Source organism: Equus przewalskii, chromosome 17, assembly GCF_037783145.1.
Source record: "Equus przewalskii isolate Varuska chromosome 17, EquPr2, whole genome shotgun sequence".
NCBI classification, from domain to species: Eukaryota; Metazoa; Chordata; class Mammalia; order Perissodactyla; family Equidae; genus Equus; species Equus przewalskii.
The window spans coordinates 74,213,075-74,236,230 of record NC_091847.1 but is presented as its reverse complement, the minus strand read 5'-3'; the positions used below and the strand labels follow the sequence as shown (position 1 = coordinate 74,236,230).

The 23,156-nt window shown below is 45.7% G+C and overlaps 1 protein-coding gene across 1 annotated transcript in view; it reads left to right on the top strand.

Annotated features, from left to right (window-relative positions):
* Positions 1-20,394, top strand: part of FTCDNL1 (formiminotransferase cyclodeaminase N-terminal like) — a 96,666-nt gene extending 76,272 nt beyond the window's left edge. Inside the window, exon 7 of the mRNA XM_070581739.1 lies at positions 16,320-20,394. The gene's annotated coding sequence lies outside the window, so the exon portion shown is untranslated. The remainder of the gene's footprint in view (positions 1-16,319) is intronic.
* Positions 20,395-23,156: the final 2,762 nt, after the last annotated feature.

Here is a 23,156-nt window from a genome sequence, read left to right as displayed (position 1 = left end):
TGAAGACACTTAATATGACCAAATGAAACGCACGTTGAGAGAAGGACATTTCCTAGAAAGGATGAGTATAAGAGGTTTTTCTCTTACGCACTGTTCCAAAATATCCACCTTCTTGATCTTCTTCATTTTACCATACAGTTAAGAATTCACTCCTGGCATCTGTTTTTCTAAATCAGTCATGTCTAATTTTATTTTAGAGTGTTCCACTCACTTCCTGGATAACAAGTCTTCTTATTTGGTAAGGTATTACTCCTTAATCATAACAAAAGCTGATATTTCTATTCACTATTACTAAAGCTCTGTTCAAAGTCCTTTCTCTCTCTCTTTACACGCTTAGTCCTCACAGCAAACGTGTGGTGCACTAGTACCATTCCCCACTTACAGATGAGGAAATGGAGGCACAGAAAGGTTAAGTAACTTCCCCAGGTCACACAGTTAGTGAGAGGCGAGCTGGGATTTGTACCCAGCCAGACTAGCTATACTGCTCCTGGAATGACTATAGCACTGATCATGATGACAGTGACAATAGCAGCACGGCGGCCATGTCATCATCACTGAGTAACCGCCACATGCTGGCACCATGTGTCACTTTGCGTTCATTTGTGATCCCTAAAATATGTATTACAATAACTTAGGAAGTTGAGGCTTAAAGACATTAAATGACTTACTCAAGGTCACATAAATGGTGAACCTGAAGTTCAAAGCCAGATCTGTCTGCCTTCCATGTCTGTCCTCCCTTCACTTCATCGTGCTGCTTTTCTTTTTCATGCCGTCTCTATGAAAAAGCAGTGTGACAGAGTAAGGACATTGTTTCTAGCAAATGTTTACTGCTTTATGTATAAAATACACTAAGCAGAATAAGAGCGAGGTCCTCAGGAGTGGAAACTGACTCTGAGCGGAATCGATGGCAACCTCCTCCTGGAGGAAGCGATGAAGGGCAAACAGCCATTGGACGGAATTTAGACCAGGTGCCCATGACGCCTCCTTTCCCCCGTCTCCGTGGAGCTAGAATCCTCACAATCTTTCTCGAGGAGAGTTGCTGTTGTTCCCCTCTTTTTGAAATGTGAAATAGGGTACAGAGCATTGATGTGCTCAGGCTGGCTAGCTCTGACATCAGTTGTGGGGTCAGTAGTAAAACCAGGGTCCTTGTACTCAGAGATCATATTCTATATGATGGATTTCACAGTTCTGATGGTCTGGGAATGTCTTTTGCAGAGATTTCCAAAGGCTGACTAGAAGTTTCTATCACTAAAAGTGTTGAAACTGGTTTTTAAAAAGAAATACTAGGAAAAAATATGTTTTTAAGTTGTATTTTAATTTTTAACTAATGGCAGCTAAGGAAATGATTGCAGAAGGACATGGACTCACTTTGTCAATCATTGCTCATCTAAACTCCAGAGCACAGTCGGGAGATTCCTGAGTCCCTCATCTGGGAGCAGGGCTGTGGGCAGATTCTACCCTTGTTCTCTTGCCCCTAAAACCTCGAGGATGGGAGTGGATGGGAAAATTCTAAGGCATTGGAGGCTTTCTAGGAACAACTTGTATTAGTTAGGATATGGTTTAAAACAATGGCTTAAATCAGAGAGAAGTTGTTACTCATGAGTCCAAGTGTTAGGCATCCTGGCCTGGTGGGCTGGGGGCTCTGTGGTGTCAAAGACCTAGGCTCCTTCCGTCTTCAGCCCCACCGCCCCTGGTGTGCTGCCTTCATCCCGTCCAGCGTGGTTTACCACCACACCCACGGTGCAGCCCGTGGAAATGGAGAAAGGCTGGCAGAGGGTCCACCACTTCCCTTCTGGGGCATGATCTGGAAGTTGTGCTTATTCCCTCCACTCATCCCATTAGCCATAGTTTGGCCACATGGTCACACTCGACTCCAAAGGAGGCGGGGGAATAGAGCTGCTGGAGGGTGAAATCCTCCCTATAAGCTTCTTATGAATTTGTGCCATCTGTCAGTGAGATAGATTTATTGTTTTTTCAAGCAGAGGACGCAGAGCCTGCCTTCAAATCTGGCCCGCTTAGGAAATGTTTCTGTCACCTCTCCCTTCCTCTTTTCTGTCCACTTTCTGCTCCACTAGGATGCGTTACCCAACAGTCCAGCCACAGATCACAAGATGCTGCTGTGTAGAGCAAGAACCCCAGACCTGACCCTTCCTCGAGGCTTGCTGGGCCCCAGTCACTGTCACATACCTAACCTTTTGGGGTGAATGGAGGATTTTAAGGAACTGGCTCATGTGATTATGGAGGCTGCCAGTCCCAAATCTACAGGGTGGGCCGGCTGGCTGGAGCCCCAGGTGGGACCGATGCTGCAGTCCAAGTCCAAAGGCCGCCTTCTGCGGAATCTCCTCTTGGTCAGCAGAGGTCAGTCCATGGTCTGTTCGGGCCTTCAGCTGATTGGATGAGGCCCATCTACAGTGTGGAGAGCAGTCTGCCTTACTTGAAGTCCACCGATTTAAGTGTTAACCTCATCCAGAAACACCCTCACAGAAACATCCAGAATGGTGGACCACATATTGGGCACCGTGGGCCAGCCAAGTTGACACATAAAATGTAACCATTGTATCATACAAACTTGTTCTTCGGGGAAGAAAAAGTTCCAATGTTCTTTTGAGAGCAAGAATGATCCCCAAACAAAGAGCCGAAGTAGTGTAGCTGGGAATGCTGGTGGGTGTTGGGGGAGAGGAGGGCATCGTCAGCCCCAGGGAGGGTCCAGGGTGCCCAGAGGCCCAGGGTGTCATTGAGCATCCAAGGCAGAGAGGAGACAGGTGAGAAGGAATCACAGAGGAGGGTAGAGTGGGGGCAGTAAGAGCGAGCAGAGACAGAAGCCGTGGGGTGGGGGAACCGCAGCCGCCCACCTCGCCCGCCCTGGGGCTGGGGTTGCTCCCTCCGCTCTGCGCCTCCGCGGACAGACCGCCCCCCGCTCCATATTGAGTGATCCGCAGTGGCTCCCTGCCACTGCGCTTATTTGGAAGCAATAGATAAATGTCAGCACTTAGAAGCTATGAAACATCCTAACTGGCCCCCTTAGACTAATAAACATAAAAAAAAAAATCCTGATTCAGGCAGCCTGATGGGCTCATTGGTGGGAGGGAGATAAAGTTTCCCTTCAGGACATTTATAATTTACATAATAAAAAGCTTTTCACCTTCCAGTCAAGGAGCAAAATTAATTACCGTGGCCCTGTTACCTCTCCAAACGTTTTTTGCTTAAACTGGCAGGAACAGTTTGTGAACTCTTTAACGGGGGGGTGGGGGCCGGGAGCGGGGTGTCGGTGGAGGCAGGGTAGGGAGAAGGGGTGAAAGGCACCACGGCTCACTTTACTACGCAGGCCTGGGATGGGCGGGTGCAGGGGGCTGCTCTGCGTTTAACAAAGACATTTGTGGCCTGACCTGTCCTTTCAATGCGCTCAGCACCAAATAATGTGCTAATGATAATGGACTCAGCAATCTGAGGCCCGTAATCACCTCCCCCGGACAGATGTTGAATGGACAGTCACCAGAAGGGTTGTCTCGATCATATCCTTCAGTCATGTCTTGTTCTCTTCTCTTTTGGGCACCATTTCAAATAACAAATAGAAAAGCTGGTGTTCCAGTGCCCCTGGTTCTGAAGATATATGGACAACCCAAAGTCCTTTGATTAGGGAACTACATTTGATGTCCAGGCAGGGTCTCTCATTCCAAATTCCCCGAGCTCTTCAGAAAGCTGACAGCGTTAACCTAATATCATCAATTCTCACCACTCTCCTGTGGAGGGAAGCAGGTGGCCCACATTATTTCCGATCTTTTGCAGATTGAGAGATAGAGGCCAAGGGAAGTTAAACGGTCCACTTTCCACTGAGGAGCTGGCACAGGATAAAGTCTCAGGTCCGCAAGGTTATAGGGTCCCCTGGTAGACCAGAAGGCCCAACTGAAGGTCGTTCTCCACACCCCCCTCCCCCGTGCCCCCAAGCAAGTAGGGGCTGTGGAGGCAAGAATGGGAAGTCAAAGCTTCCTGCCTACCTTTTATGAAAGAGGAACCATTACTGATTTTAATTGTCATCGTTCGTTATTTTGTAGTAATGATAATGTAACACAGGATTACAAAGGGAAATAGCAAAAGATGTCGTGGCTACAGGTATGTTTTCCACTCCTCTAAGCCTGGTTTCCTGTCTTGGATAAACAGAACAGTAAGATAGTTGCTTTTATTCAAAAGCTTGGAATTTAGATGGGAGAGCAGGACGTGTGGACAGTCAGTGTGGGGAACACCATCCACCCCATAGACCTCGGGCCGTCGCTGCCTCTCCTGTTCATTTTGGCTTCTGTGTCCCCTCCCCGATTACATTTCTTTGGCCCTTTCTGGACTCCAGTGTCCTCCAAGCTGCAGGGCACACGTATCTGTTGCTCTCCAGGTAACGAGTAAGTTAAGTCCTCTCAGAACCAGTTTTATGGGGGAAAGGGGCAAAAATCGGTTCAGTCAAGTTGGAAACAACTTTTTTCCCCGACTTTTGGTGTGTTACGTATCAATGAATTGACCAGTGGAAGTGACAGGATCGAGCTACAAGAGCAACTGGGATTTGTGGTGTCTTTTTGATCTGAATACAAGATGGAAGGTATAGATAGTTTAATTACAGCTCCACTTTGGAAAATGTCGTTTGCTGTTTCTAGTAGAAACCACACAATGCCCATTAGTGTCCTGAGAGACAGTGTAACCTGTCGGTGAGAACACAGGCTATGCGCGTTCTGCTGGTGCCTGTGGGTGCTCATGGGTTTCTCTCTCCCCTGTAAAGTGGGAACCATCACAGCGCGTGCCTTCTAGAGTTTCTGTGAGGACTAAATGAATCTGTACACATAACACATGTAAGACACTGCCTGGTGCATAGTAAGCGCTCAATAAATAAATATGAGATTTTTTATTCATAATAGTTGGTATATACTCTTTTTGGGGGGAGAATTTATTTCATATGTGATTCAATCAACATGTGGTTAAGTCTCATTTGCACAATAAGATGACCAAAACAATAGTCCAGTTGGACCATAGTCTGGTTATTGCTGGTGGCTTAATGGCCAAATTGGATTGATTGTACGATACTAAGATATTACCACAAACTGTTTGTGACACACGTGTGAGTCAGCTCAGCTGATCGCCTGCCGTGACTTCCTTCGCCCAGTGATTTATTTACACACGAGTGCATCGCATCTAGCCATTCAAAACCCATTAGGCATCTACTGGGGGAACAAAGACTCACAAGAGCTGGGCTTGCCCCTCAGGAAGTCCTCAGCTGGAAAAAGACGGGCGGCATAGGCAGGTCCTCGTGAGAAGGCCCAGTGTGCCCCGGGTGGTGTGGAGCCCCTTCCATGGGAGGACACGTTTGAGTCGAGGCTTGGCAGAGAAGGACGGCAAAGAAGGAGGCTTCCAGATGAAGGGAAAGCAGGCACTACAGACTCGGAAAGGGAGGGAGTCTGGACGGGCCAGGAACTTGGGCTCCTGCAGGGGGTGTGCGCAGGGCAGAGGGGTGGGGAGGTGCTGCCAGGCCCCCTGCCAGCAAGGCCTCCTGTTCCCTGGGTGTTTGGACTTCATCCTCAGGGCCAGAGGGTGTGGGGGGCAGGGGAGAAGGGGAGATGAGCAGGACGGGGAGGAGAGACACCCTCAGAATAAACGGAGACCTCTCCCCTCCCCTTCACCCTCTCATACCATGTCCCAGTCAAGAAGGAGGAAGGGCAGCCATTGTGGAAATGGTGTGGAGTGTGAAAGTTCCCTGGGAGATGCAAGTAAATTCTCTTCCCTCCACCCCTTGACCTTCGAGAAGCACCTTCCCACCAATGGAGGACATGGAAGGATTCCAGCAGGGTGGGGACACCTCGGGGTGCATTTTAGAACTGTCACTGGGCTGCAGTGTGGATGATGGGCTAGCGCACAGATCGGGACAGATGAGCACGTGATTGTACAAACTCAGCCAGGCGGCTTGGGCGGGAGCTCGCTGGGAAGCCTTCGGAAAATGCTCTCTCTGTGTGGGCTTGGGATGGGGCGGCTTTATCCGTTATCCTTTGCAAAGGCAGGACTACAGTCGAGGAAGTAGTTCACTCTCTTCTGAGGTGCTGGCGAGGTTTCCCCGTGGAGACATTTCCATCGCAGTTCAAAGGAGCCATGTATCGTTCAGGAGGGAGCTCCTGCCTCAAGTTAGAAGTCTTGTTTTGTAGTCCCAGCTAACCTATCTGAATATCAGAGAGAACTTCATTAAAAAGAAATTTTTATGGGGCCGGCCCCTTGGCTGAATGGTTGAGTTTGCTCGCTCTGCTTTGGTGGCCCAGGGTTTCGCCTGTTTGGATCCTGGGCGTGGACATGGCACTGCTGGTCAGGCCATGCTGAGGGCGGCGTCCCACATGCCACAACTAGAAGGACCTACAACTAGAATATACAACTGTGTACTGGGCAGCTTTGGGGAGAAGAAGAAGAAGAAGAAAAAAAAAGAAAAAAAGATTGGCAACAGTTGCTAGCCCAGGTGCCAATCTTAAAGAAAAATCTTTCCTATAACTCATTCATTAGCATTTATGAGAATGACAATGTACAGGACAGGATGAATGGATTTTCTTTCCCCATATAGAATATCTTCTTTGTATTTTAATACCTTCTAAATTGATTCTACCCCCAAATATTAAACTACTGTTCTTGAGCTTACTCCTTCCTCTTTCAAATGCATATGATTCCTATCCCAAAAGTTGACTTTGTTCAGTTCTGCAAGTTAAAGATCCACAGGTAAAGGTAGCTTAAGAAAATCAAGACATTGTGAAAGTAAATGACAAGAAAAGTAAGGGTAGGGGAAGAGAAAAAGATAATAATTAGCAATCCAAAATTAAATTAAGCATAGAATAGAGGTTCCCAGGCCAAGGAGGGTCTTGAGAAAGGGTAACAGAAGAGAGACTGAGTGTACGCGTGTTGATGTTCTCTGCTTGTATAAATTTTAAATCAGATTTGGCTTTAGATTTCTGGCAATGCAGACTCTGTGCAGAATGAGCTGGAAAATGGAGACTTCTTGCATGCTACTTTTAGCTCTCACCATTCTGCTGGTTCAGACAACTTCTCGCTGGGTTCAGTGTACGGCAATGAAATGCAAATCATAAACGACGAGAGCTGGCCTCCGGGGAATGGGGGGCCCTGGATGCGATCCAAGGTCTGTAACACAGAGAAAAGACATATTTCTTTGTCACACACAGTAGATTCTCCCTGAGGGTTTCAGCTATGGGAATAGAATGATTGGGGGGGGGGGGTGGGTGAGTGGTGGTGGAAATCATTACAACGTTCTTCTCTCATATGAAAACCAAACAAAAACAAACCCTGTGTGAGTGGGAACACAGACAAGCCCGAGGCCTCGCAGCCTCTCTTCCCGGCACACTCCATATACCATCGTGATTCCAGGCGGCAGAGCTGTGGGCACCCCCGTGACCATGTGATAGACCTGTGTTCATACACTTAGCACTCGGCTTGACCTGGTGGGGGAAGCTGTCAAGTAAGCTTGAGATTATTTTTCAAACGTTTTGGGTTCAGGAAAATTCAGAATACGTTTTCCCCAGCACTTTCTCTCTGAATAGTTAAACCCATGCGTATTTGGAGTGAAATTTAATCCACATGTTTCTGATTCATTTACACTTAATTCATCAAATTGTTGTTTCGTAAGAGTCATTTGATGTCCAAGGAGCTTTATGAGAGTTTTAAATATATATATATATATATATAAACCTTCTTATTTGAAACAGGATGTTGCTCATGACAAAACGCAGAAGAACGTCAATCTGGATCTGACCTCGCAACCCAACAGGTTTAAGGTAGCGAGAGGTGAGGGAGGGAAGAGGAGTTAAGAAGGACCTCGGTTTGGCAGAACACAAGGAACATTCTCTCATCTTTAATTGGGATGCTGGGGATGGAGTCTTTTTATTTAATTTCCCAAAGAAAAATAAATGCAAAGAACACCTTGCCCATGGGAGGCCTTTAGCCATCTGCTCGTGATTCTCGGGGGAGGTTCTTTCCCGTCGTCTTAGTCATGAGGGCTCGGGCTCCTGCTGGTCTTCAAGAGGATCTGAGCCCTGAGCAGAAAGATTATCATTGATTTTCAAACCAGCTTAATGTATGGTGGCCAAACACCAGTGATTTTTAACAAAGCCTATTGTTTGTAATGCCTTTCATGCTGGGCTTCATCTATACCCCAGAGTGCTGACCTCCTCGTGGTGGTCCAAGGGCAAGGACTTGGATTTCTCTGGGGATCTGGCAACTACGACATGGATGTCAGGCTTTTCTTTGATGATCAGATTGGCTTGACTCTATACAACCAATCCGAGAGCTGATTCTAACTTGTCCCCCCATGGCGGACAGACAAATCTAGGCAACTTCTCTAGATAAGTTTCTCGGAATTAAACCCCAGTCTATTTTTGACCCAAACACATACTCCTCCAACCTCCCATCCCCCACTAGCATTGTTGTCACTGTCTTAGTTTTGGTGGGGGTGAAGTCCCAGCGTGACAAAACCGTCAGAGGAATTAAGAAAGAATACAGATACAACGATGGTTAAGCTCAGCCTAGGGGAATCCTTCTGCTTTAACATAAAACTGTGGGACACTGCCGATTGTCCTCTGATTTCGGTAAAGGGAAGAAAAAGGACTCTATCTTCAAACATGTTTAGAAATATGATAAAGGTAATTTCTGGGTTGGTTGATTTTAAAGAAGAGATTTTTACGCCATGTAAAATCTGGTTCACGTGGCCGAGTCATTTACATTTAATACGTACATTTTACACATAAGTATAAGTTGGCCTTTAGATGTTTTCAGAAAGCAGTGCTTTGAACCCAGGATAGCAATTTGATTGAGACTTGCTATAGTCAAAAATAAAATAATCACAGGGTGAATTCAGTGTTCTGGCTTAGAGTTCATGCCTGTGACTCCCATCCAAGCTCCCCAGTCAGCTCTCAACATGCATTTCACCGTCATGACCTTGGTTGATTGTGTCCGAACCAGTGCAATGGAGTTATAAGAAACCAGCCACGAAGGTCCCTGTGGTGAGGTTATGGGGAATTTTGTTTGTACTTTTGCTGCCAGTACAGGGCTGAAGTGGAAACCAAGTCTACAAAGCATTGTGCGCTGCTTTCTGATGAGTTGCCTGTACTCCAGACTTTAGAGGTCCTGGTTTCCAGCCCTAGTTTGTACTGTCTGAGGTGTGTGGGTGCTTTGGGGAAAAGTCGGTTCAATTACCGTTAGTCTGTCAATGTCCCGGCTGGTAAAATGGACTACAGGTAATGTTACTCACTTTCTTAGGGAAATGGGAAAGCAGATCAAGACAATGGTTCAAGACAGAAACCTGTCATAGAGCAGGAAAAGGTGTCTTGTGAAAAATAAAGAGCAGTGTTAGAATAAGATAAAATCAAAGACAGTCCTTGCTCCACTGGAAGTTACTTCGTGAGAAGGCCTTACATCAGTGTAAACTCTGTGAAGATGGCAGGTTTGCTTATTCTGGTCACTGTAATATCCCAAGTCCCTGACACAGTGCCTGGTACATAGTAGGCCTCCAATAAATATTTGTTGAATGACAGAGGGATGCATGAATATCAGGAAAACTACCGATAGCAGGGGAGCAATGGCCCGCCTTCTTGTTTCCTCCTCAGGCAGCAGTAGACTGACGTGTGGGGAACATGGCAGGTGGCTAGGCCCCCATAGAGTACTACAAAACTCTGGCTCCTGGAGCCCTGGGGGGCCACACTTCCACGACATGTCTGGAAATGCTACTAGCTGAGAGGCAAGCATGAAGCCACCAGTTTTCTAAGGACAAAGTGGAGAGGCCCTTGCGCAGACTGGGCATTTTCCTGTCTCACGGCCTGTGGCCTGTGGCCGAGTCTCAGAGGCTTTGATGCCAGAGGGAGCTCGAGGACCATCGAGCCTTTTACTCTTAAAAAGGCTGTAGTAGCAGAGGAATGAAAGAAGGTGATGGTAGGAGAAGGGAGAAATTCTTAAACTCTGGAATAATAAAAACAAGTTGCCCTGATTTAGTCACTGAATAAAAACGGAAGTTATTTTGGGGATAAGCACAACGCTGGTGTTAGGGGAGTGTGTAATTCTGCTAGGGCCACCATAACAGAGGACTGCCGACTGGTGGCGTAAGCAATAGAAATTAACTGTCTCACAGTTCTGGAGTCTGGAAGTCCAAGATCAAGGTGGTGGCAAGATTGGTTTCTCCTAAGGCCTGTCTTCCTGGCTTGAAGATGGCTGCCTTTTCTAGGTGTCCTCACATGGCCTTGTCTCTGTGTGCGGGGAGAGAGGGAGGGAGCGAAGGAGCTCTGGTGTCTCTTCCTCATCTTATGAGGACACCAGTTCTATTGCATTAGGGTGCCACCCTTGTGACCTCATTTCCCTGTGGTTACCTCCCTAATCGCTCTGCCTCAAATACAGTCGCATTGGAAGCTAGAGTTTCAATGTATAAATTTTGGGATCACACACTTCAGTCCACAACAGGGGTTGAACAGTCCATTCTCAGGTTAAAGTGCCAGCATCCCAGGGCATTTCTGAGGCCCTCCCAACAGGAGTTTTCCTAAAGCGGTCACAGTCATTAAAAATTAGGGATTTCCTCATGTGTTAAGATGGTGGCAGTGTGAGGCATGTTCTGTGCTCTCTGGCTCCACTTAAAGCACTGTTGCTGTTATTGAATTGTGACATCCGTCATGCCACAGGATACGTATAGAGCCCAAGGCCTAGGCAACAGGCATGTTAATGAGGAAGCAAGCCCATCCATTTCTTTATTCATTTATTTTTAGAGGCAAGTTATATACTGGAAACATAGCACTTAGGCTTTCAAATTCTTACGCAAGCCACTGAAAATGCAAATTATTTACCAGTAATGTCTGCACTCTTGGGGGAATTTCTGTTCCCTTCCATGTGGAAAATCTCACTCTAGAAAGTCAGAGCTCCAAGGACCCTCAGAGAAGTCCATATCCTCATTTTATTAATGAGGCCCTGCGGAACCAGAGACCTCGAGAGACTTCGTGACGTCCCACAGCTAGTCAGGGCAGGCGCCTGGGTTCCCCACGTGGTCTTGTTAAAACTCCCGGCGCCTTGACGGACTGGCCTTGCCGGCTTCCCCCACTGACCTGCACATTTGCTCCCGGGACTCGTTTCATCAATCAGGGAACAAGAGTTCGATGAATATGTACTTTACACTCAACAACAATAGGCAAAAGCATAACATTCTGTCTCCAGAGAGATCCTGTCTGGTGTTGGATGACCGGGCTAAAATTCAAGAAGAAACTCAAGAGCGAATACAGGTTCACAGGAGCAGTGAAGATCCTCGTCGGCTTTTAGAGGCTGCTTGATTTCCTCGGAGTCTTCAAGGGGCTCTGGGGCCAGAGCTGGGCTTGAGCTCAACTTTGTTACTAACTTGGCGACCTCGAGCAGTCTCTGGGCTCACCGGGCCTCAGTTTCCCCATGTGTAAAGGGGAAGCAGCTGAGCTGGGGACAACATTTTAGCTGTTGGGGTGGTCATTGTGGTTACTGTAGTCACACTACTGCCATCCCCATTACTGTTTACACGGCTGCCCCTGGCAACCTCGCTGCCCCCAGGGAGGGGCCAGCAGGTTACTCAGAGGTTAGCCCCCAGCCGGCCCTCCAGCTCACCTCTGAAGGCTGCCTCATTTTCATGGAATGAATAGCTCTCCGATTCTCCCCAGGAGCCTGCCGGGTGGATTTTGCGGGATAGGTTTGCAGGTCTTCTCTGATCCTCCTCCATTGCACCGTAAGTATCTAACTCTTTCCTCTCCTTGGCGAAGTGGAGGAAAACTTAGACCTCATTTTTCTTCTTCTATTGTAATGAACTTTTTCATGTTTGACGATTGTAATATAGCACACGCTAATATAGAAGCTGAGAGAATCTTTGAGGGCAAATCCTAGCTCTGCGTCCACCTGTCGTGTGAACTTGAGCAAATTACTTACCTTTCCTGTGCCCTGCTCTCCTCATCTTAAAATGGGGACAATATTCATATCACACGGTTGTGACACTCGAACAAGCTAGTTCATCAAAAATGTTTAGTGTGTAGTCTGGCACATAGTGAGTACTCAATAAATATTAGCTATTATTATCATCGTTAATATTTCAAGACTGTTCAGAGGAGATGAAATTACTTTAGGTAGGGCCACTTTGACTAAAGAAGGGAGTCTCAGAACAAACTGCCCCGTCACTGCTCCATGGATGCTCCAGACATCAGGTACGAGGGATGCTTTGGGTCCCTGGAAGAGCTTACGGGGAAACAGAGGGAAAAATACACAATGATGTAGGAAGAGGAGGGCGGTGCCCACAGGGCCCAGGCACAGAGGGAGCTGTGTCTAAATCTTCCTGAGGGAAGCTGGCGGAGGAGGGGTTTGCACAGAGGAGCAAGAGCTGACTTGAGGCTTGAAAGAAAGATTAGGAGGTGGCCAGGTGGATAAGGAGGTCCAAGGATGCTCCAGGCAGAAGGACTGGCATGTTTAAAGATATGCAGGTGTGAGAGAACAAGATAAACCCAGGAAACAGCAAATAGTTGAGTCTATTGTAGGGCGCATGGAGAGAATGGGAAGAAATGAAGCTGGAGACGGTGGGCAAGTCTTGGTTTATGAAGGCTTGTGTGCCAAGCTAACAAGTCTAGATTTTATCTCGAAAGCCAGTATTCTCTAAACTGTGTTCCCCAGATTCCTTGATATGTTAATAGGTGTTCCGTTAATAAAATTCTGTGGCCCAATAAGTTTGACAAAACAAAATTAAATAGTTTTTCTCACCATAGGATTTTCCAGAGCTAATGGTACATCAAGAGGGCGATATAAAACGAAGCTTTCTCTAGACTAATTTGAGTTTAGAAAACTTTTTATATTGAGCACCTCTTAACATCCAGTACCAGAGAACGATGAAGAATTTTAAGAGGGGAGTAACATATGATCATATTTTATTTAAGGTTAGTGTCTGTGAGGGAGAAGGCATTTTTGAGAGAATATATGATTTTTTTGTATAAGTATAATTATTCTGAATTTGGGCAATAAAAATATGTCACCTAATCCAAAGGGATTGCTAATTAAAAAGTGAGATACTTAATGAATTTTTATTTAGAAAGCATGGTGGTGCTTGGAAGGCCAGTGCTCCGTCCTACAGGGAATTTGTCAATGAATTGGGTGACTATTTAATAGAATTCTTGTATTATACAGGGTAACACTTTGCTATATGTAGTCACAGGGCGACCTTGGAAGCAGAACTATATGTCGACTTTGAAGATGTATAAGGTCGGATGAGCACAGGGTCTGTTCCTGCATGACCAGCAGCAAGTTATGTCATCTTTTTAATTCCTAACTTTTAATTCCTTTTTAATTTCCTAACTTGTAAAGAGGAGGCAGTTCCTGCCCTGGGGAGTTGTGCTGATAGGATGGTGCTGGAGTGCTCTGTGAATTATAAGGGACTAGCTAGGGGGACGGTTGTGACCCACTGCCGGCACCAGCACACGGGGCTGTCGGTAACACTTGCTGAACTGGTCGGTGAGAGGAGGTCTCGGCGCTGGCTCCTAGCAGCGTGACAAAGGGCGTTGGCTCCTTGTGCCCGATTGGGCTCAAATCCGGAGTTGTCACTTGCTAGCTCTCCCCAGGACTGTCAGCTCCCTGTCAGATGCATCTGAGCTGTGCTTTCCAGGGTCCCCTCAGCAATCTGCCCACGAATTTTCCTCACCAAAAGAGGACTTCCTCAGTTTCCATGAAGTGCACTGCCTTTGAGGTGCAAGGGAGCAGGCAGCAAGACCTTGTCGCGGGCCGCGCTGCTCTTGGGGTTCACGGTGACCGCAGTTCACCCCGGGAGTTGGGGTGAGAGCACATCATGGAGTGTCCTTGTAGTGTTCCAGAACCTCCTCAGGGCTGGGTCCTCAGCCCTGGGCTCCGCTCTCTCCTCAGGCAGCTCTGTCGTGGGGCTCAGTTTGGGGGGAAAGGTATGGGCAGAGGATGAGGCGATTCAGCTGCTATTGCGAGCTCTCTGCGCGCTGGAATTCGGCTCGGGTTCTCTCTCTAGCTTTTGGTGGTGTACTTGGCTGCAGTCGAACTGTCAACTCTCAAAACCTTCTGCGGAGTTTTTCTCCCTGCCCTGTTCCATCTCCAAAGCCCCCAGAACAAAGGGGCCGCCTTGTTCTTCTTCTCTCTTCGTTTGGGTGGATCTCCGCCAGGGATGGTAGTTCATAATAATGGGCTGAGTAACAGTAGTAAAGCAAACCAACTTGCCTCAAAATGCAATGATGATGCTTTGAAGTTTTAAATCCTCTGAACTTAGCTGTCAAGCTAAGAACTGAAAAAAGGTGAAACAAAATTAATTTCCTGGTTATGTAGTGTCATCCGCTCTTAAGCGCAGTTCTTGGCGTGGAGTGCGGCCTCTGCCCAGCAGGGGGCAGTGTTCGTCTGTGAATGCCGGGAGCCTGGTGCCCGGGCTCACCCAGCCTAGAAGCCCAGGCCCTCCGAGCAAATACCTGAGGTTCCTTTTTTCCTTAAAGACTGGCACCTGAGCTAACATCTGTTGCCAATCTTCTTTTTTCTTCTTCTTTTTCTCCCCAAAGCCCCCAGTACATAGTTGCATATTCCAGCTGTAGGTCCCTCTGGATCTGCTGTGTGGGATGCCGCCTCAGCATGGTTTGATGAGCGGTACTAGGTCTGGGCCCAGGATCTGAACCGGTGAGACCCCTAGCCACCAAAGTGGAGCGCGGGAACTTAACCACTCGGGCAACCAGTCCAGCCCCCAGGTTCTTCCTAAACGCAAATTTCCTGAATACAAGTCTTATGGCTGGGTAAATCTAGATGCGCTGTGAGTTCTGACATTAAAACAAAAGCCCTTCGTAGAGCGGCCGTTGGAGACTTTATGGCAGCCGGCCCCTTAGCATGGCAGTGAATGAGGTTTTCATCATTTTGGGTTGTGGGGATGGTCACAGAGTGACTGAAAATCACGCTGGTATTTTCATAGCGACGAAGCTGGGGGTTTTGTTTTGGTTTGAACAAACCAGAGTCTGTCCAAATAAGCAAGAGACAGATGGACAGCTTGCTACTGCTGAGCCAGCCCAGCCCCTTGCTGAGGCTCTTTATTCTTTCAAATGAGCCTATTCCAGCTTCCTTAGAGCAGAAGTGGGTGGTTCACCCGTGGTGACTTGGAGGCTGAATGAAAAGACTCAAATCAGGATATGTTGCAAGTCAACTTTTAACCAACTATGTAATATACAACAAAGCCATAAAACTTCCGGCAGTAAAACATGGCAGCACGCGTTTGCGCGCAATGCCGCGGCTTCCGCCCTCTGATCCCCCCTCTCCCGCGGCAGAGAGGTCGGCGGGCGAGGAAGGAAGGCGACCCCTCCCCGGGTGGCCCTGAGGAGCCAGCAGCAAGAATGTGGGTGAAGTCAGAGCGCCGAAGGAGCCCCACTGCTTCCAACCCTGAAATCTTACTTAAAACACACGGTCTGTATTTCTATTAAAATGAGAAACACACATTTTAAGGAAACATTTCGGATTATTTTTCCAAGTTCTTGAAGAATTTTGCTTTCCCTTTCCTTCTAAGACGTGGTTTCTAGCAGTTTTCCCATACAATTTGTGCTTCCTGTGACTGACAGTTTATGGCAATGCCTGACACATTTTATGGTGCTATTACAAAATTTAACTGAAATATATGAGAATGGTGTGTTTACAAAGGTTGTGCAATCCTCCAAGTTAGTAGAAACAAAGTTCCTTTGGAAGAGTTAAGTGGGTCTGACACTATAGTCCCCAGAGAGAGAGAAAGAGAGCGAGCCAGAGGGAGAGAGAGAATGAAAGAGAGAGAATTTAGCCCTTGAATTCTTCACTTTTGCTTTTCTCAGTCACCGTCATTTATAGTTGAATTCATTGTTCACACTAAGGCAGCTGTGTGTTGAAACCAACTTTCATAAGAACTAAGGAATTTCAAGCACTGAGATTTTGGACTTTGAGAAACACGAACTGAGTTATTTGACCTTGAATTGTGTATCACAATCGCCTGTTTCAGCATAAAGGCATATGTACATGGTTAATGAATAAGACCCTTAACGTTTGCAAGAAAAGCAACACCCTAGATTTATATATTCCATTAAACATGATCTTCACAGGCTAATTAGTTAGTAATTTCACCCTTGCTTGTAATATAAACCATTTTATGCTCAATAATAATAAAATCTATGTAAACCAGGCTCTTTATTAATAAACATTATGTGCTTCTGGCTTTCAAATAAAATAATGCTTTACGTGCTTTTCTCTCTATCATGCCTAGACTAATCACACAGTAAAAATCAAACAACTCAAACAATGGTTTTTATCTCATGCCGTAGAAAGACAACAGAGACCGCGTCAGGAGCTGAAGAACGAGATGTGAACTGAAGAAGGCTGCGACAGAGGACGGAACAATCCAAATCTTTATTTCAGTGTTTGGTGTCAAGATATATTCAGACTCTTAAGATTATTCAAAATATGTCTTTGAATAATGAGCTGACATCAGTGGCATCACAGACGGGGGAAGTGACTCCGAATCGCTCTTGCTCATCGACGTCCCCCTGAACTGCGACACTGGGCTGAGGTGCTTCATGGAGACGCTCTGTGACTGGTCCTGCGAGTTGGTGCTGTGAGGTGGCCGCGGTCTTCTGAGGCAGCTTCCTCATGGGTGATAACCACAGGGAAACGTATTCCAGCTGCAAGTATCATGCCAGCTGAGCTAGTCAATATTCTATTGAAATCTTCGAACAGAAAGGCTCCCGTTTGTGGAATGTGCATTAATTACTCTAGCATCTCAGCTGTCAGTAACAGATCGCACTCAGGCTGGACCAGCTAAATGTTTGACAGGTCCACTGCAAAATGAAAATTGTTCAAAAGTTGTGAAGAATTTCACGATGACGACAGCAGAGTCTTAAACTGAGTGTGGGCCTTCTGAGCACAGGGCCGGTGACCCGGCACAGGCTGCGTCCTCACAGAGCCACCTCTGCGCCTGGGAGACACAGTGGCCCCAGGCTCTCCACACAAAATGGATTTTTTATACATATTTCATCTCCCTAAAAGATGATACATTTTAGTCAATACAAGGAGAGGTCTAGTCATTTTGGAGCCAATATGAAAGTTTTCAACAGGATAATTCCAGATAACCTTCCAGTTGATACTATAGCGAGTACAAAGCAATGCGTATGTGGAGAACTCTGAAAGAGTAAAGTATTTATTAACAGTGAAAATGTCTTTGCAAGAAGATATATTATTTCAAATTTAAAAGCAGCTCAGGCACTGGGAAATTCTAGTCGTACTACTAAGGCTCGTATCTGAAGTTTCTTCTGTGACCGTTCAGGCGCTGTGCTCCAGCAATCCGGCAGCCAGTGACCTGCCAGACAGGGCTTTGTCTTTGTGTCCACCGTGGTCAGCATACATTCCATCAGGGGGCAATACAGGCAACACGGGGCCCTGGGATGACAGCTTTGAACTGAATTAATCAGTTTCCTTGACTTTTGTTTGACTTGGTTGATTGGTTGTCTGAATTGTGTGAACAGGCAGCTGGGTCTTTTGGAACAGTATAGACACAGCCTTCAACTGAAGTGGTGCCACTACTGGGATGCTGAACGACACTAGTCAAGTTCTCCCTGTAAAAATCCACATCACCAGGCTTGACTCTGTGCCAAGGGCAATTGCTTCTTCCCTAACTGAATGTAAGCAAGTTAAAATGTTGTTATTCCTCTGTGAGGGCAGCTAAATGGATTACATAATGGATCGAATCAGCAATATAGCGGTAAAGACAAAATAAAGACCCAGGCAAACTGTCATTCATATCTTTAAGGGAGAATGTGGCTTATAATACTGGAGAAGATGATCTTCTATCCAGAAAGTCAAGGTTAGCCTCCACGTGCGTGAGTTCTAAAGTCAGAGAGCAAGTCAGGCATCCCCCACAGTTCTGGAAGAACAAGTTGGAGGCCAGAGGGCAAAGGGGTATTTGTTAAAGGTTGACTAAGTTGGGTAAATGATCCGAGAGGCTCATAGAAGCATTGAAAGGCAGAAAATGGAAAACCTGAGGAATTTTTAAGAGTCAGGTGGACAGTGTCTTTGCCTTGTAAAGATCTGCAGGATGATTCCGCTTACCTGCACCTCTCTGGCTGTTAAATATTTACAGATCAATGTTTACGTGCCGGGGGGCTGGGGGAGCTTTGCTTACCAGAAAGAACTTTAAAAGGCAGTTAACGCTGGAGCTGGTGGGCCGAAGAAAATGCCCTTGTCCCACTCACTTCCCAGAGCCTCAGAGCTGCACTGGCTGTTCTAATGACTTTTCTGGGCAGGAAATCTTGGAACATTCTGAATGAATTCAGAGTTGTGAGAAGAAAGGATATTAGAAGGCAGTGTACGTAATCACATGATGGATTTGCCCACTGTCATATGTGAGTCTCTGGTTGAGAGAAAAATAGATGCGAGTTATTCCGGGTCTGTTTTATTCATTTATAAATATTCAACAGATATTTATTGAGTGCCTTCTTTCTGCCTGGAGCTATGCTAGGAATTACAATAGAGCGGTGAATGTGGCAGACAAGAACGCTGCCTTCAAAAAGCTACAATTTTAGTGAGAGAAGACTGTACAAATGTGGTATCTGGATATGTATGCTTTCACCACCAGATGTGGAAAGACAGACAAGAACTCTTTCACATGCGAATTTTCTGTTTTCTTTTTCTATCTCTATAAAAGAAGCTTTTACCTGAGGGGCAGATGCAAATGCTTCCTGCCCATCACTAAAGATATGTCCAGGGAAAACCAAGGAAGCATGGAACAGGACCCTGTACCAACTGAAGCTGTAGACTTTAATTTGTTATACACACGTCAAAAAAGCTGAGTAATATTCACTATCAGATAAATCAAACCGACCGCGGACTCTGTGGCGTGCTTTCGCGTACAGCGGCTCTCCTACAGCTGAACATCCAGCCTCTCCCCCTCACGCTGGCGTGCTCACCCCCAAGCTCAGCAGACTGTGGCATGGAAAGTCTTCCTCCATACCTTGGCCATCCTTGGATCAACTGAATAGTTAAAATTAGGATTACGTATTCTGCCCTAGAGTCCATTGCCCTGTAAAAATCAAGCCTTTGTTTGAGTTTCAGAGTTGCTAACCACTAGGATGATCCCATAGTTAGGACTGACTTCCCTCAGAAATAATCGGTTTTTCCAAAGTTGGTGGTTTTGTTGTTTGACTATTGAAGGAATTTAAGAACATTCTAGTGGCCTGTTGCCTTGGGGGCCATCTAACACACCTGTGTGCTTAGTACCTGGAGGGAAGGAATGACCAGGCAGAGCTATTGTCTTGGCCTCATTTTTCCAACTGTCTGTCAAACGTCTGGGGTTTGGCAAATCCCTTCAGCACGTCTTGCCAAGCACTTTCCCCCGTGATTTTTAAAAACCACGTGTGTTTCAAAAGAAATGTAATCTGCGTGTCCCTGGTTCGTTTACACTTAGTTCATCAGAATGTCATTTTGCTGGAGTCCTTTCATTGTCCAGGAGCCTGGTGACCCTCCAGCAAACTCTGTTCTTCTGCCATGGTTTCTGAGAATAAACCAAATTTGAACTTGACAATTCTGTATTCTCAGGAACCAGTCATTCTGGTGCTGTTTGAAATACCAATGCGTTCACAGCCTTTAATGATGGGGTACCATCCAAATTTCTTGGGCCCAGAGAAAAATAAGAAAAATAATTTGATTTAAAGATAAGATAACTTTTAAGATAAGTATCAACTCTAAAAGAAGATTTTCTAAAGATAGGATATTTGGGGAAGTTTGATAATCTCCAAATATCCTGCCTACTATACCATCACTAGTACTCGATTAAAAATGTTGGTTGATGCTAGCCTACCTGGTAGCATTTGAAACACATTTGGAATCCTAGATTTAAAGAAAGTAAAAGTTGGAAGCTTTTTGCTCTATCTAATGGTACCTTAAATTTGCCTCAGAGATCCCTGCAGTACACGTTGCATGTTTTATAAAGCAAAATGGTTCATCTGTCTCCTAAAAAACAATTTCCGCAGACGCAGTCTGAGCTGCTGGAAATTCTTTGGCTCAGAGTCAGAAACTGGGCTTTCCAGACCTGTTCCACGCCCCTGTATTTTTGTGTGATTTGGGGATAATTCATAAAACCCCTTTAGGATTGCATCTTCCCTTGTGTAAAATTGGTGAAAACTGGTTTGCGCTAATTATCTGAAGGTATTTTTCAGGACAAAATGAAACAATAACTAAAAAGGACTTTAAAATTGTTAAGGGTGAAGCATATCTCCAATGGTAGCTCTCAAACTATTTTTGGTGAAAGGCAGTTTTTTCCCTTGCAATCTATTGGGTGTTGAAACTTTTATTAAAAACAATAAAAATAAATTGCTGGAAAAATGAAATAAAAAAGACATACAAGAATATAAGTGCAATGGTAAGAATTATTAGACCGAAAAAACATAAAATTACTCTGTTAAATTGGTACAAAAATTTCTGAATGCTATCTCTTAATTTCAATTACTGTCTTGTCATGTAGGGATAGCAAACAGGTGGACCTGCGCTGGTCCACGGACCACACCACACTTTGAGTAGCTGTGCTTCAGCAGGCAGAGCAGGGGAAGTGATGACCTGTTGTTATTGTCCTAAGGATGTTCTCCTTTCAGCGTCTGACAGTGATGGTTCCTAATCCACGTCACGCTGTGGTTTTGAACTGCTGTTTCTCTCCTGGCTTTCCCAGATACAGTAGCTCCATTGGTGAGACCTATTTCCGAGTACGTCACATTTAGACTCCACGATGCTCTTTGGGCTTCGTGCCTTGGCATCATCTTAGACTCTGTCATTTCCCTTCTCTACATCCCATAACTTCTACTTCTCAGGCTTCTCTCTTCCTCTTGCTCTTCCTATTGCTTCCTTTCCGGGCAGGTCTTCTTGCTCAGACCATGACCAGCCTCTGTCCTGTCTAAGGTACCCTCACGCTGTGGCTGAATCAGCATTCCTCAGCTGCATCCCTAACTAGATCAATCCCTTGCTCACAGACCTTCTAAGGCTCCCTATTGTCTGTCAAATTTAGCGCTGCCTGCCTTACTCTTTCCTGCCTTTTAGCCTCTTCTCCTGCTATCCTCTTGGCTTAAAATATCTCCCAGCTCCAGTATCCTGACATTTGCATCCTCCCCACTTTTCCAAGTTGATGTCAAACACCATCTTCCCTGAGAAGCTCTCACTGAGGGATGTGCTGTGTCCTTCCCTGTGACAACCTGTACCCCTCACCTGGCCCAGAGACTCTTCTACCCAGCACAGCTTTGTGACTTAAATTGAACCACTTCCTGCCACTCTTCCTCATGCCAACCCTAACTCAGTTACGGACAGTTTGAAGTGAGGGGCTGTGCCTTACTAATCTTTTAAATAAAAGAGTTATTAATTACTGAGTAAACACAGAAATTCCCTTGGCCATAAAAAAAGATCAAGCAATATGGAGAAACTTAATTGAAAGTTGATTTTCCCTTGATCCCTTCTGATAATCTCAGTTTCTCGGGAAACCATGACCTTATCTTTAACTGGTTGGGGTGCATTTTTTGAGACCTTTTCTTTTCTTACGTATTTGCATATATGACTGTTGAAATAGCTTTATTTTGTGTGCACATGCCAATCCCTCTACAAGTGTCAGCTGATGTTACTTTCGTTCTGTAACCTGTCCTTTTCATTCAGCAGTCTGTCTTGGAGACGCAATTGTGTCCATCCCCATAGGTCTACCCCACTTTGTCACCTTCATAGCATTCCAGGATGGGTGTACCTGAGCTCATTTAATGCTTGCTCGTCAGGAGTATTTTCACTTTTCTGCTATTACAAATGTCTGTGTCTCTCTTCTCTAGAACCTAGCACAGTGCTTTGCACTTGTGAGTACTTGATAAATATTTGTGGAATTGACCAAACCAAGGAGTTCTCAAATTCCTTTGACCTCTTAACTGTCTGCTTAAGAGATTAGGAGTGATAACTACTTGAGGCGGCCGAAAGAAATCGCCTGGAGGACAACTCATATTTGGACTTCACAGTTAGGGGGAAATGTGAGGAACATAAAGGAGGGTTTCAAGGAGGCGAGTGAAGATTAGAGAAGTAGAAATTAAGGAGTGGGAAGAAAGGCTAAAATGAGGTTGAGAGTGAGCTTGAAAATATTCTACAAAGACAAAAAGCAGAAGGAAAGGGCTGTGGATATCGTAAGTTGGATTTAACATAAGAATTTTCAGATCCAGGATAGTTGTGGAACAAACGTGTTTCTCTTCTCTAGGAAGAGTGGTCTTATCTACCACCAGGAGCTGGCATCTCAGAGATCTTTCCTGATGAAGAACTTACCAGCTCATAATTATCTGTAAGCCTTTAGCTCATGCCATTGTAATTGGTTCGGCAAAATCAAAATTGCTAGGGGCAATATTTTTATGTTAGTGAATGAGTGAAATGTGAGAGTCCAAGTCATCTATTTAACTGCATTGTTCCTAACTTGTTTTTCCTCACCTTTTAACTATCGTTCTCTGGAAATAAATTCTTTTAGGTCGGTTGGTGGTCGAGGTCTGCCGTTTAATGCTCTTATCTTTAGTTAGTCTACAATTCCATCAGCATCAGTGAGTGACGACCTGAGTTGTGGGTGGACTTTGAATGAAGGCCTAATCCTAGAAATCATGTTGATGTGTCAGACCTGTGTCCTTGAAAAGGATCATTGAAGTTCTCTTCTCTATCTGTTCAAGTTTTTATTTTCCGAATACCATTCATTCCAACATTTCATCGCAGAGTAGCTGAGCAGCAGGAGAGAAGCTCCTGTCCTCCGTGGCCTTGACCATTTGCCTTAGTCCTTGGTGTTGCATGATCTGCCCACGTTTGTGACAACAGCTGGTTCTTAGCGCTTGTCTCTTTTCTGTTCTTCCCTGAGTATCTAGAGGAACAAACTGCTCGCTGGGGTTTGCACGTTTAGCACTTGTTGGTATGGGGCTGTTGGAAACCTGAGAAATCAGCACATACTAATCAATTGTGTCCTGCTGTTCATTTATTGTCACTCTGAGTATTGAGGCTCCTACACTTTGAGACTTGAACTTCCTTTTAAGGAAGAAAGCGACTTGTGGCTCCATATTATGAACTGGATAATCCGTACACCCTCAATGGGATCGATTACGGATCAGATTCAGTGTGATCACGGT